This window comes from Armigeres subalbatus, chromosome 1, assembly GCF_024139115.2.
Source record: "Armigeres subalbatus isolate Guangzhou_Male chromosome 1, GZ_Asu_2, whole genome shotgun sequence".
In the NCBI taxonomy this organism is placed as follows: Eukaryota; Metazoa; Arthropoda; class Insecta; order Diptera; family Culicidae; genus Armigeres; species Armigeres subalbatus.
The window spans coordinates 181,037,324-181,052,368 of NC_085139.1; the positions used below are offsets into that span (position 1 = coordinate 181,037,324).

A 15,045-nucleotide genomic window follows, 5' to 3' on the forward strand; every position below is an offset into this window, starting at 1 on the left:
AGTTCGTGGAGGATTTCTTGAAGAAATTCTAGAAATAATTACTATATCCAGGATGAACATCTGGAGGAATTTCAAGAAGATTTTATGTAGGAAATCTAGGAACTGTTAGAGGAATTCCGGAAGAAGCATCCGGCGGTATTCCTGGAAGAACTTAAGAAAGTACCCCCAGATGAATTCCAGGACGAAATTCTCCAAGAGAAATTTATAGCGGAACTTTTTAAGGAACGACAGGAAGGGCTGTAGAAGGAACTTGTAAAGGGATTTCAAAAAGAAAATTCAAAGATGAACTCCAGGAGGAGTTCCTCCAGGCATTCCTCCTGCAGTTCATCCAGGAATTTCTCCTGGAGCTAGTCCAGGAATTCTTCCCGAAATTCCTAAAGAGAATCTTTCCGAAGTTCAGCCAGGGATTCATCTTGGAGATCGTCCTAGAATTTCTTCCACAGTTCGAGGAGTTCATCCTGGAGTTAAACCAGCAATTCCTCTCAAACTTCCTTCAGAAATCCCTCATGGAATTCCTTAAGGAATTGCTCCAGAGATTCTCCCTGAACTTTCTTCAGAATTCCTTCTAGGATTCCTTCAGGAAACTCTCTTGGAGTTCCTCTAGAACTTTCTTTTGTAGTTCCTTCATCAATTTCTTGGAGTTCTTCCAAATATCACTCCTGGGATAGGATCACTCAGAAGATTATTCAGAGATTCCTCTTGGAGTTCCTCTAGCAATTAATCTAGGATTTCATCCAGGAATTCATATTGGAGTTTATCCAAGAATTCCTTAATGAGTTCCACCAGATATGTCTACTGGGGTTCAACCAGAAATTTTTTCTGCTGTTGTTTCTGGAATCTGCGTTGGAATTTCTCGTGGAGATCCTACATCAAGCCATTCCTGTTAGAATTCGATCAGGAATACCTACCGAAGTTGCTTCACAAATTTCTTCAGGGATTCCTCCTGGCCAATAATTCAACCTCGGGCTTTGAGTTCCTACAGGAAGCCTTCCTAGAGTTTATTCAAATATTCTTCTGGGAGCTCCTCCAGAAACAACTACTGGAAATCCTCCAGGAACTCCTCCTGGAGCTCCTCCTCGAGTTCCTCCAGGAAATTCTCTTGGAGCTTCCTTCTAAATTTTCTAAATAAATTCCTGAAGAAGAGTTCGTACTGGAATTATTTCTCGATTCTTCCTGGAACTAATCTTTAATTCCTCTAGAAATTCATTTAACAATAATTTTAGAAATCCATCCAGAATTCCTCCAGAGATCCATTCAGAATTCCTCCAGGAATTCATTCTGGGGGAATTCAAAATGATTCCTACTTCTACTAATTGAACACAACTTGTAATAGAATCTGTTAGAAAAAGGTACATAACTAAATAACATGACCTGTTAGAAATCGGTTATTTTATTCTGATCGGGAAACTGCCAAAGAAACTCTGAATAATTTGCTGAGGAAACTTCGACTCGAGCAGCACACATGTTTCAGATGGATTGTACCAACTCCTATATGACCAGATTCAGTCATAATCAAGTCGCAGCAACCAAATTCGCTTCAACTGTGCTGCTTGGGGAGTAAATGCCGCTGTCATATAACATACTCTGCTGCCTACGATTTCTAGACAGGCGCACATCTCTAACTCCAGGAGGAATACACAATACTGTCGCAACGATGACGTCGGTAGGAGCAGTCCCTGCAGAAAGCGGATCATCAAAGGCCGTCGCGAACAGCAACAGCACTCAAGAGCAATTTCCATGCTAAATGTTCGAACAATTGTTTGGTTGCTGTTGATGACTAGAAATGCGCATTGTGGATAGACAATCAGTTCTTTTCAGGACTAACATTTTATGAGAAGAAAGGGTTGATTGCAGAAGTGGCGTCGGTTGTGGTCCCGGAACACCAGTGGCGCTACTGAAAATGTATTCTAAATGGTGGTGGCTTAGCGGAAAATCATCGAGTGACTGTCGGGCAAATTTTTACGCATGGTTCGGCCTAACGTTTAATTGCTATAAGTAATTAGAAGGGCGCATTGTGGATTGAAAATCGATTCCTTTCAGATTCACCATTTCACACAAGAGAAGGTAGAGCCGAATTTTTTTCTTCTAAGTGCAAGCGTTTGGCGAAGGCAGAAAGTTGAAGTTGGTAACAGTAAGAGAGACGTTGCAAAAAAATATTCGCATGCATGGTGTTTATCGTCAATCGCGTTTCTGCGGCAAATCAACGAATGGCGGACGTTGGAGTCAGTAGCATTGAAATTATATTTTCTCTTAATTCTGATTTCGGTTTTGTTCTGCTTGTGATTGGAAAAGCGCCTTATTGGAAACACATCGATTCGTTTCAGGACAGCATTTTATACGAATTATCTTCAAAGTGCAAACCATAATCGCTTGGCGATGGCAGAGAGTTACCGTAGCAGAATCGCAAGCACTTGTCTAAAGGATGTTTCAGCCGCACATCATCGAGTGGCTGAAGTTGACGTCAATAGGACTCAAGGGATTTTTTTACAGACTTTGGCTTTGCAGCTAATATTTTTTGGAAATGTTTGAGGGATAATTCCGAACCACGCGGTAAAGTGAAAATACTATCTAAAGAATATCAGAAATCATTCCGAATAAATCCTAATCCCAAGATTCATCAGAGGAAAATCCAGAAAAAAATATCTCAACTTTTCTCGGATTGTACTCGCATGGCTGAGCGTAATTCAAATGAAGCCAATATGTAATAATACGTATTTCAATGGTTGATTGCTATCACTTTCAAAACAGCTAATCAAATCTGCAACGGTCTGCGCTATTGGAATTGCTAATCGCTATGATTGAACCATAATTTTGTACCTTTTATGCAATGCATGTTTCTTGTTGTCACGACCGGTTCAACATGCGTACATGATCTGAAAAAAGTTGCGTTTACGATCCCATTTACACCTGGACTACCATTCCGGTTCGGCGGCGGCGGCGTTGGTTTGGGTTCGCCACACAGCCTGTGCGTCCAATTCGCTGATTTTGCACGCAGAAATTAGTCGAAAAGAACGACATCAACTAACTCACTTGGGGCGAGTTGCGTGCTCATTCCGCGCGGTCAGCATCAACCGAAGCAGTTTACCTACATTTTCACTTTCAAACGGTTGGTCTCTCTCGCAGCTGTCGTTTTCACTTTCATTGAATGTCTTCATCCATTATTGTGCAACCTCATTTGTAGCCCGTTCTTTGGATCAATCTCGATTCGGATCATTGCGCACTAACCATTTGAACCCCACAACTAATTCCCACCGGGTCCCAAGGTCCCGATGGCTTCCACTCCATCTCGTCAAGACCGTCTTCCGAGGTGGCTTTATCGTCATCTTCATCGCCATCATCACCATTTCGAGGGATACTTCACATCAATTGAACAACACTTTAAGCATGCAATCATAACCATTATTTTAACTGCTGTTTTGGGACACGCCGAACAATAATCGACCCCGAAAGTTGGCTGGAGAGCGCAGAACTCCAACATAACACACAATCCATTCACTTTTCTCTACCTCGTGTGGTTCCACTCACTCCTATCCTGCTGTTTGTGTCGTCGTTCGGACGTCGCTTTCGTGTACCACCTTTTTCTTTATTAGTTTGTTGTGGCTGTTCGGGCTGATGCTGTGTTGTGGTTTGTTTTGGTCCATGGATTGGTTTCACCTATAATTTCTCCTCCTTTGTTGGACTTCTTATTTAGCAAATACCTATTACGTGCCTGTGACTTCAATGAACTCTGAAGTTAGCGGAAAAAAGCAGATCACGATGATAGCATTTATCCGTTTCGTGAGTTTGCAGCCAATTTAGGTTTTATATGGCAAAGACGGTATAGTATCTACATTTTTTTCAGGTGGTCTGATAATAATGAGAATATAAAATGAGAAAAAAACTACTTGAAACATTTAACGAGCCGTATACAAAATTCAGAAATTCAGAAGTTCAAAAATGTGCAATTTTGAATTTGAAGAAAAAGGAACAAATTTGAGAATTCAGAAAATCAGAAATTCAGAAATTCAGAAATTCATAAATTCATAAATTCAGAAATTCAGAAACTCAGAAACTCAGAAACTCAGAAACTCAGAAATAAATAAATTCATAAATTCATAAATTCATAAATTCATAAATTCATAAATTCAGAAATTCAGAAATTCATAAATTCAGAAATTCAGAAATTCAGAAATTCAGAAATTCAGAAATTCAGAAATTCAGAAATTCAGAAATTCAAAAATTCAGAAATTCAGAAATTTAGAAATTTAGAAATTCAGAAATTCAGAAATTCCGCAATTCAGAAATTCCGAAATTTAGAAATTCCGAAATTCCGAAATTCAGAAATTCAGAAATTCAGAAATTCAGAAATTCAGAAATTCAGAAATTCAGAAATTCAGAAATTCAGAAATTCAGAAATTCAGAAATTCAGAAATTTGAAAATTTAGAAGTTCAGAAATTTGAAAATTTAGAAATTTAGAAATTTAGAAATTTAGAAAATTAGAAATTTAGAAATTTAGAAATTTAGAAATTTAGAAATTTAGAAATTTAGAAATTTAGAAATTTAGAAATTTAGAAATTTAGATATTTGGATATTTGGAAATTTAAAATTTAGAAATTTAGAAATTTAGAGATTTAGAAATTTAGAAATTAAAAAATTTTGAAATTTAGAAATTTAAAAATTTAGAAATTTAAAAATTTAAAAATTTAGAAATTCAAAAATTTAGAAATTCAGAAATTCAGAAATTCAGAAATTCGGAAATTCAGAAATTCAGAAATTCAAAAATTTAGAAATTCAGAAATTCAAAAATTCAAAAATTTAGAAATTCAGAAATTCAGAAATTCAGAAATTCGGAAGTTCAGAAATTCAGAAATTCAGAAATTCAGAAATTCAGAAATTCAGAAATTCAGAAATTCAGAAATTTAGAAATTTAGAAATTTAGAAATTTAGAAATTTAGAAATTTAGAAATTTAGAAATTTAGAAATTTAGAAATTTAGAAATTTAGAAATTTAGAAATTTAGAAATTTAGAAATTTAGAAATTTAGAAATTTAGAAATTTAGAAATTTAGAAATTTAGAAATTTAGAAATTTAGAAATTTAGAAATTTAGAAATTTAGAAATTTAGAAATTTAGAAATTTAGAAATTAGAAATTTAGAAATTAAGAAATTTAGAAATTTAGAAATTTAGAAATTTAGAAATTTAGAAATTTAGAAATTTAGAAATTTAGAAATTTAGAAATATAGAAATTTAGAAATTTAGAAATTTAGAAATTTGGAAATTTAGAAATTTAGAAATTTAGAAATTTAGAAATTTAGAAATTTAGAAATTTAGAAATTTAGAAATTTAGAAATTTAGAAATTTAGAAATTTAGAAATTTAGAAATTTAGAAGTTTAGAAATTTAGAAATTTAAAAATTCAAAAATTCAGAAATTCAGAAATTCAGAAATTCAAAAATTCAGAAATTCAGCAATTTAGAAATTCAAAAATTCAGAGATTCAGAAATTCAGAACCCCGGAAATCAGAAATCAGAAGTTCAGAAAATCAGAAATTTCTGAAATTAATAACCTTAGAAATCCAGAAATTCAGAAATTCAGAACCAGAAATCCAGAACCAGAAACTCAGAAATCCAGAAACCAGAACCAGAAATTCAGAAACCAGAACCAGAAATCAGAAACCAGAAATTTAGGAAGTTCTAGAAGTTCAGAAATTCAGAAAATCAGAAATTCAGAAATTCAGAAACCAGAACCAGAAACTAGAAATCCAGAAATCAGAAACCAGAAATCCAGAAGTTCAGAAACCAAAACCAGAACCAGAAACCAGAAACCAGAAATTCAGAACCAGAAATTCAGAAACCAGAACCAGAAATTTAGAAATTGAAATTTAGAAATTTAGAAATTTAGAAATTTAGAAACTAGGAAATCTAGAAATTTAGAAATCAGAAATTTAGAAATTTAGAAACCTAGAAATCTTAGATATTTAGAACCAGAACCAGAAATTTAGAAATTTAGAAACTGAAAATTTAGAAATCAAGAAATCAAGAAATTTACAAACCAGTAATTTAGAAATCAAAAATCCAGAAAATCAGAACTAGAAATCAGAAATTCAGAACCAGAAACCAGAAATCCAGAACCAGAAATCAGAAACCAGAAATCCAGAAACCAGAACCAGAAACCAGAACTAGAACCAGAAACCAGAACCAGAAACCAGAACCAGAACCAGAACCAGAAACCAGAAATCTCAGAAACCAGAACCAGAAACCAGAAACCAGAACAGAATTTAGAAATCCAGAAATCAGAAACCAGAAACCAGAAATCCAGAAACCAGAACCAGAAATCCAGAAACCAAAATCCAAAAATCCAGAAATTCAGAACCAGAAACCAGAAACCAGAAACCAGAAACCAGAAACCCAGAAATCCAGAAATCAGAACCAGAAACCAGAAACTCCAGAAACCAGAAACCAGAAATTGTGAAAATCCAGAAACCAGAAACCAGAAACCAGAAACCAGAAACCAGAAACCAGAAAACCAGAAAACCAGAAACCAGAAACCAGAAATTTAGAAACTTAGAAAACTCCAGAAATCTAGAAACTCAGAAATCTAGAAACTCCAGAAACCTAGAAATTCCAGAAATCAGAAACTCAGAAATCTAGAAACTCCAGAAACCCAGAAACTTAGAAACCTAGAACCAGAAACCAGAAATCTCCAGAAACTCAGAAACCAGAAATCTGAAAACCTAGAAATCAAGAAAACCAAAAACCAGCACCTAGAAATCCAGAACCAGAAATCCAGAACCAGAACCAGAACCAGAAACCAGAAATCCAGAAAACTCAGAACCAGAACCAGAAACCAGAAACCAGAACCAGAAACCAGAAACCAGAACCAGAAACCAGAAATCAGAAACCAGAACCCAGAAACCAGAAACCAGAACCAGAAACCAGAACCAGAACCAGAACCAGAACCAGAACCAGAAACCAGAAAACCAGAAACCAGAAAATCCCAGAAACCAGAACCAGAAAACCAGAAACCAGAAAACCAGAAACCAGAACCAGAACCAGAACTCAGAACCAGAAACCAGAAACCAGAAACCAGAAACCCAGAAAACCAGAAACCAGAAATCCAGAACTAGAACCAAATTCAAAACCAGAATCCAGAAACCAGAACCAGAAACTGAAACCAAAACCAGAAACCAGAAATCCAGAACCAGAAACCAGAAATCAGAAAATCCAGAAACCAGAAATCCAGAAATTCAGAAAAAATCAGAACCAGAAAATCTTAGAAAATCCAGAAACCAGAACCAAAAATTGGAAAATCAGAAATCAGAAATTCAGAAATACGAAATCTCAGAAATCAGAAATCAGAAACTCAGAAATCAGAAATTCAGAAAATCAGAAACTTCAGAAATCGAAAATCAGAAACCAGAAATCCAAGAAAATCAGAAACCAGAACCAGAAACCAGAACCAGAACCAGAACCAGAAACCAGAACCAGAACCAGAACCAGAAATCAGAAATCAGGAATCCAGAAACCAGAAACCAGAAACCAGAAACCAGAAACCAGAACCAGAACCAGAACCAGAAACCATAAGTCCAGAAATCCAGAAATCAGAAATCAAAATCCAGAAACCAGAAATCAGAACCAGAAATCCAGAAATCTAGAACCAGAACCAGAAATCCAGAAATCAGAAATCAGAAACCAGAAAACCAGAAACCAGAACCAGAACCAGAACCAGAAATTCAGAACCAGAAACCAGAAACCTAGAACCAGAAACTTAGAAACTTCAGAAACCCAGAAACTTAGAAATCCAGGAAAACCAGAAACCAGAAATCTGGAAAACCAGAAACCAGAAACCAGCAAACCAAAACCAGAAAATCAGAAATCAGAACCAGAAACTCAGGAATCCATAAACCAAAAATCCAGAAAATCAGGAAATCCAGAAATCCAGAAACCAGAACCAGAAACCAGAACCAGAACCAAAAACCAGAAACCAGAAACCAGAAATCCAGAACCAGAAACCAGAAACTAGAACCAGAAACCAGAAATCCAGAAATCAGAACCAGAAATCCAGAAACCAGAAACCAGAAACCAGAAACCAGAACCAGAACCAGAACCAGAAACCAGAACCAGAAAACCAGAAACCAGAAATCCAGAACCAGAAACCAGAACCAGAAACCAGAACCAGAAATCCAGAAAATTTAGAAATTTAGAAATCCAGAACCCAGAAACCTAGAAACTCAGAACCTAGAAATCAGAACCAGAAACCAGAACCAGAAATCAGAAACTAGAAAACCAGAAATCCAGAAACCAGAAACCAGAAAATCAGAAACCAGAACCAGAAATCAGAAACCAGAAACCAGAACCAGAAAATCAGAAATCCAGAAACCAGAAACCAGAACCAGAAACCAGAACCAGAAACCAGAAAATCCAGAAACCAGAACCAGAACCAGAAACAGAAACCCAGAAACCAGAAACCAGAAACCAGAACCAGAAAACCAGAAACCAGAAACCAGAAACCAGAACCAGAACCAGAACTCAGGAAACCAGAACCAGAAACCAGAACCAGAACCAGAACCAGAAATCCAGAACCAGAAACCAGAAACCAGAAACCAGAACCAGAACCAGAAACCAGAACCAGAAACCAGAACCAGAAACCAGAACCAGAACCCAGAAACCAGAAACCAGAACCAGAAACCAGAACCAGAACCAGAAACCAGAACCAGAACCAGAACCAGAAATCCAGAACCTAGAAACCAGAACCAGAAATCCAGAAAACCAGAACAAGAAACAGAAACAGAACCAGAAACAGAAACAGGACCAGAACAAGAACCAGAACAAGAACCAGAACCAGAACCAGAGCCGGAACCAGAACCAGAAGCAGAACCAGAACCAGAACAAGAACCAGAACCAGAACCAGAAACCAGAAACCAGAACCAGAAACCAGAAACCAGAACCAGAAACCAGAAACCAGAACCAGAACCAGAAATTCAGAACCAGAACCAGATCCCAGAAACCAGAAACCAGAACCAGAAACCAGAAACCAGAACCAGAACCAGAAACAACCAGAACCAAAACCAGAAACCAGAACCAGAACCAGAACCAGAAACCAGAAATCCGAACCTGAAACCAGAAACCAGAACCAGAAAACCAGAACCAGAAACCAGAACCAGAAATCCTGAACCAGAACCAGAACCAGAACCAGAACCAGAAATCCAGAAACCAGAAACCAGAAACCAGAAACCAGAACCAGAAACCAGAACCAGAAATCCAGAACCAGAAATCAGAACCAGAAACCAGAAACCAGAAACCAGAACCAGAACCAGAAATCCAGAAATCCAGAACCAGAACCAGAAACCAGAAATCCAGAAACCAGAACCAGAAACCAGAACCAGAACCAGAACCTGAAATTCAGAAATCCTGAAATCTGAAACCAGAAATCCAGAACCAGAACCAGAAATCAGAAAATCTGAAACCAGAACCAGAACCAGAAACCAGAAACCAGAACCAGAAACCAGAACCAGAAACCAGAACCAGAAACCAGAACCAGAAACCAGAACCAGAAACCAGAAACCAGAAACCAGAACCAGAACCAGAAACCAGAACCAGAACCAGAAACCAGAACCAGAAACCAGAACCAGAAACCAGAAACCAGAACCAGAAACCAGAAACCAGAACCAGAACCAGAACCAGAACCAGAAACCAGAACCAGAAACCAGAACCAGAACCAGAAACCAGAACCAGAAACCCAGAAAACCAGAACCAGAACCAGAAACCAGAACCAGAACCAGAAACCAGAAATCCAGAACCAGAAACCAGAAACCAGAACCAGAAACCAGAAACCAGAAACCAGAACCAGAAACTCAGAACCAGAAACCAGAAACCAGAAAACCAGAAACCAGAACCAGAAATCCAGAAATCCAGAACCCAGAAATCCAGAAACCCAGAACCAGAACCAGAACCAGAAACCAGAACCAGAAACCAGAAACCAGAAACCAGAAACCAGAAACCAGAAAACCAGAAACCAGAAACCAGAACCAGAACCAGAAACCAGAACCAGAACCAGAAATGAGAACCAGAACCAGAACCAGAACCAGAAACCAGAACCAGAACCAGAAACCAGAACCAGAAACCAGAACCAGAAAACCAGAACCAGAAACCAGAACCAGAACCAGAACCAGAACCAGAAACCAGAAACCAGAAACCAGAAATCCAGAACCAGAAACCAGAACCAGAAACCAGAACCAGAATCCAGAACCAGAAACCAGAACCAGAAACCACCAGAACCAGAACCAGAAACCAGAACCAGAACCAGAAACCAGAACCAGAAATCCAGAAACCAGAACCAGAAAACCTAGAAACCAGAAACCAGAACCAGAACCAGAAACCAGAACCAGAAACCAAACCAGAACCAGAACCAGAACCAGACAGAAAACCAGAACCAGAACCAGAACCAGAACCAGAAATCAGAACCAGAAACCAGAAACCAGAAACCAGAACCAGAACCAGAACCAGAACCAGAAAGAAACCAGAACCAGAAACCAGAAACCAGAACCAGAAATCCAGAACCAGAACCAGAACCAGAAACCAGAACCAGAAACCAGAACCAGAAACCAGAACCAGAACCAGAACCAGAAACCAGAAACCAGAACCAGAAACCAGAACCAGAAACCAGAAACCAGAACCAGAAATCCAGAAACCAGAACCAGAACCAGAAACCAGAACCAGAAACCAGAAACCAGAACCAGAACCAGAACCAGAACCAGAACCAGAAAACCAGAACCCAGAAACCAAACCCAGAAACCTAGAACCAGAAAACCAGAAACCAGAAACCAGAAAACCAGAACCAGAACCAGAAACCAGAACCAGAACCAGAAACCAGAACCAGAAACCAGAACCAGAAACCAGAAACCAGAACCAGAACCAGAAACCAGAACCAGAAACCAGAACCAGAAACCAGAACCAGAACCAGAAATTCAGAGAACCAGAAACCAGAAACCAGAACCAGAAACCAGAACCAGAACCAGAACCAGAAACCAGAAACCAGAAAACCAGAACCAGAAACCAGAAACCAGAAACCAGAAACCAGAACCAGAACCAGAAACCAGAAAACCAGAACCAGAAACCAGAAACCCAGAACCAGAAACCAGAAACCAGAAAACCAGAACCAGAACCGTAAAACCAGAAACCAGAAACTCAGAACCAGAAACCAGAAACCAGAAACCAGAACCAGAAACCAGAAATCCAGAAACCAGAACCAGAAACCAGAAATCCAGAACCAGAACCAGAAACCAGAACCAGAAACCAGAACCAGAAACCAGAACCAGAAACCAGAACCAGAAATCCAGAACCAGAACCAGAAAACCAGAACCAGAACCAGAAACCAGAAACCAGAAACCAGAAATCCAGAACTCAGAAACCAGAACCAGAAACCAGAAAACCAGAAATCCACCAGAAACCAGAACCAGAAATCAGAAACCAGAACCAGAATTCAGAAACCAGAAATCCAGAAAATCCAGAACCAGAACCAGAAATCAGAAATTCAGAAACTCAGAAATCAGAACCAGAACCAGAAATCCAGAAATCAGAACCAGAACCAGAAACCAGAAAGAACCAGAAACCAGAACCAGAACTGAAACCAGAAAGAAACCAGAACCAGAACCAGAACCAGAAAATCCAGAAACTGAACCAGAACCAGAAAACCAGAAACCAGAAAATTCAAAAATTCAGAAATCCAGAAACCAGAAAACCAGAAATCAGAAAGAAAACCAGAACCAGAAATCCAGAACCAGAAATTTCGAAATTTTGAAATCAGAACCAGAAACCAGAACCAGAAAACCAGAAATCCAGAACCAGAAATCCAGAAATCAGAACCAGAAACCAGAACCAGAAACCAGAAACCAGAAACCAGAAATTCAGAAACCAGAACCAGAAATTCAGAAAATTAGAAATTTTGAAATTCCGAAATTCCGAAATTCCGAAATTCCGAAATTCCGAAATTCCGAAATTCCGAAATTCCGAAATTCCGAAATTCAGAAATTCAAAAATTCAGAAACTCAAAATTCAGAAACTCAAAATGTAGAAATTCATAAATTCAGAATTCAGAAATTCAGAAATTCAGAAATTCAGAAATTCAGAAATTCAGAAATTCAGAAATTCAGAAATTCAGAAATTCAGAAATTCAGAAATTCAGAAATTCAGAAATTCAGAAATTCAGAAATTCAGAAATTCAGAAATTCAGAAATTCAGAAATTCAGAAATTAAGAAATTCAGAAATTCAGAAATTTAGAAATTTAGAAATTTAGAAATTCAGAAATTCAGAAATTCAGAAATTCAGAAATTCAGAAATTCAGAAATCATAAAATCATAAAATCATAAAATCATAAAATCATAAAATCATAAAATCATAAAATCATAAAATCATAAAATCATAAAATCATAAAATCATAAAATCATAAAATCATAAAATCATAAAATCATAAAATCATAAAATCATAAAATCATAAAATCATAAAATCATAAAATCATAAAATCATAAAATCATAAAATCATAAAATCATAAAATCATAAAATCATAAAATCATAAAATCATAAAATCATAAAATCATAAAATCATAAAATCATAAAATCATAAAATCATAAAATCATAAAATCATAAAATCATAAAATCATAAAATCATAAAATCATAAAATCATAAAATCATAAAATCATAAAATCAAAAAATCATAAAATCATAAAATCATAAAATCATAAAATCATAAAATCATAAAATCATAAAATCATAAAATCATAAAATCATAAAATCATAAAATCATAAAATCATAAAATCATAAAATCATAAAATCATAAAATCATAAAATCATAAAATCATAAAATCATGAAATCATAAAATCATAAAATCATAAAATCATAAAATCATAAAATTAAAAAAATCATGAAACAATAAAATTATAAAATAATAAAATCATAAAATCATAAAATCATAAAATCATAAAATCATAAAATCATAAAATCATAAAATCATAAAATCATAAAATCATAAAATCATAAAATCATAAAATCATAAAATCATAAAATCATAAAATCATAAAAGCATAAAATCATAAAATCATAAAATCATAAAATCATAAAATCATAAAATCATAAAATCATAAAATCATAAAATCATAAAATCATAAAATCATAAAATCATAAAATCATAAAAACATAAAATCATAAAATCATAAAATCATAAAATCATAAAATCATAAAATCATAAAATCATAAAATCATAAAATCATAAAATCATAAAATCATAAAATCATAAAATCATAAAATCATAAAATCATACAATCATAAAATCATAAAATCATAAAATCATAAAATCATAAAATCATAAAATCATAAAATAATAAAATCATAAAAATCATAAAATCATGAAATCATAAAATCATAAAATCATAAAATCATAAAATCATAAAATCATATAATCAAAAAATCATAAAATCATAAAATCAATAAACTTTTGAGGAGCTGGAGTGAGGTAGACCACACTTAAATAACAAAAAACATCAACACGTTTAGCGGGAAATCAGAATAATTTACTACTAGAAGCCAATTTGAGCAGCATCCGTCCATCGTAAGAGGTTGCTCAACGAATTTGGTGTTTGTGTAGGAAACTATGCTTAGTGACCTTCGGACTCGTATATTTAATAAAATATTGAAAAAAATTGCATTTTCGCATTTTCCAACAATTGATTTTGTATGCTGTATGTAATATTTATAGATAACGAAGACGGGAAACCTTTTTTTATACTTCTATCTGTTTTGTTTTTAACAAAATTGCAATTGCAAGATTGCGAATGTCACTAATGGAAAACATTTCACAACTGCAGCGCCAGATAGAGCAAAAAAGTTAAATGAACTTACTTTCTCACACATTTTGAAGATTTTTTCCCAAGACAATTTTCAAGCTCGTTGAGCATGCATTTTGATTTAAATTTTTATAATAACTAACTGTTGGTGGGGATTCTCATCGATTTGTTTTCGATTTTTAGTGTCCGCAGAAAATGGTCGAAGGCCAGTAAATCGACCAACCGCAACGTCCAGTCTGGCAAAGTTTTGTTTTGTCATTTTTCGCCGAAAACAAATCGATGAGAATCCCCACCAGCAATTTCGCGGCGATTGATCCATTATAAACAATTACTAACTGTACGTACCCGGCCTTGCTCGGAATTGCCAGTTTGATTCGCTGTTTTTTCACAATCGGAAAATGAATAAACCAATTGATCAACAGGATAATTGTGTTTTCTTATTGATACTTCATCATTTGATTACAAGAAGGCAGATTTCATTTGAAAACATTGACTGATTTTGAAGAAGGAATCTAACCCATCATCGCTTTATTCCGGGCAAACGCTTATTTCTAAAGAAGGAAAAACATCCACCGATGCCTTATTCCGGGCAAACATCCAAGCCCCCCCCCCCCTATCGAGCATCCTAGCTCCTAGCATCCTAGACAAAGATTATGTGTTCCGAATTTGGTGGACATCGGTCAATGGGTTCAAAAGTTAAACTAAATTCCCCTCCTTCTTTTCCACAGTGCACCCCACCCTATTGTCGTCTCCTTAAGGTAATCCTGACGAGAATGCTTTCTGCAATCCAAATGATTGATAACTTAATTGTTTTAATTCATGGTTATATATTGAAGGAACGTTTTCCTATCAGAGGATTCCTTTCTGTCACAGTCGTGAAATTCAAGAAAGGGAGCATTGAAATCGTCCTTCCTCAGGCTTATAATGACGGCGAATTTTTTGCAGTTTAGATTTTTTGCAATGGTTTTTGGTCCTTATTCGAAACTGCTACCATGATCCTGTATTAGTTCTATTTAATTAATCCTGCTACCGAATTAATTTCTACTTTTGTTCTACTGACTCCTTCCAACAGTTCACATTGGTTGAGTAGACATCGATGTTGACCTACAATCACTCGATCCAAGTTCGATTCCCTTTATCAACCAATCCCTTTTTCAATGCCGAACAGTGTCGATATAACAGAACCTAATATTTTGGTCGGTAAAACAGTGTCGGCTGACAGC

At 35.9% G+C, this 15,045-nt stretch overlaps 1 protein-coding gene across 6 annotated transcripts in view; it reads right to left on the minus strand.

Moving 5' to 3' along the window:
• Positions 1–15,045, minus strand: part of LOC134205576 (monocarboxylate transporter 12-like) — a 471,854-nt gene that overhangs the window by 177,620 nt on the left and 279,189 nt on the right. The gene's annotated exons all lie outside the window — the stretch shown is intronic.